At 54.3% G+C, this 586-nt stretch overlaps 1 pseudogene; it reads right to left on the minus strand.

Annotated features, from left to right (window-relative positions):
* LOC103621475 overlaps nucleotides 1-586 on the minus strand; it is a 10,202-nt pseudogene that overhangs the window by 2,614 nt on the left and 7,002 nt on the right.

Genomic DNA, 586 nt, shown 5'->3' on the forward strand with positions numbered 1-586 from the left:
TAGGATCCTACTGGAAGCAGACGGGAAGGTTGCTGGCCGTGACTGGAACCATACTGGGAGAGACTTGGAGCCACTGGGCCCAGATTGGGAGTGACAGGGAGTCACTCTGGGCATGACTGGAATAATACTGGGAGTATCTGGGAGTGACAGGGACCATACTGGGGGTGACTGGGTGCAACTGGGATGATACAGGAAGTGGCAGGGAGTGACTGGAATTATACTGGAGGCTACTGGGATCATACTGGCATTGAGAGGGAGCAACTGGGATCAGGATTGGGGAACCTGGCATTATACTGGGAGTGACTGGGATCATCCTGGAAGTGACTGGAACCGTACTGGGAGTGACTCCGGGTCCTATTGGATCATCCTGAGAGCCACTGGGATTACAGTGGGTGTGAATGGAACCTAACTGGGAGTTACTGGGAGCTACTGGGCCCATGTTGGGAGGAAAATGGGGACACATTGGGAGCAACTGGGATACACTGGAAAGTACTGGAACCATGCTGAGGGGACTGAGACCACAACTGGGGCCACTGGGATCATACTGGGAGCAGCTGGGACCACACTTTGGGACACTGACAGAAAC

The sequence above is a fragment of the Corvus brachyrhynchos genome, unplaced genomic scaffold (genome assembly GCF_000691975.1).
Source record: "Corvus brachyrhynchos isolate BGI_N302 unplaced genomic scaffold, ASM69197v1 scaffold378, whole genome shotgun sequence".
In the NCBI taxonomy this organism is placed as follows: domain Eukaryota; kingdom Metazoa; phylum Chordata; class Aves; order Passeriformes; family Corvidae; genus Corvus; species Corvus brachyrhynchos.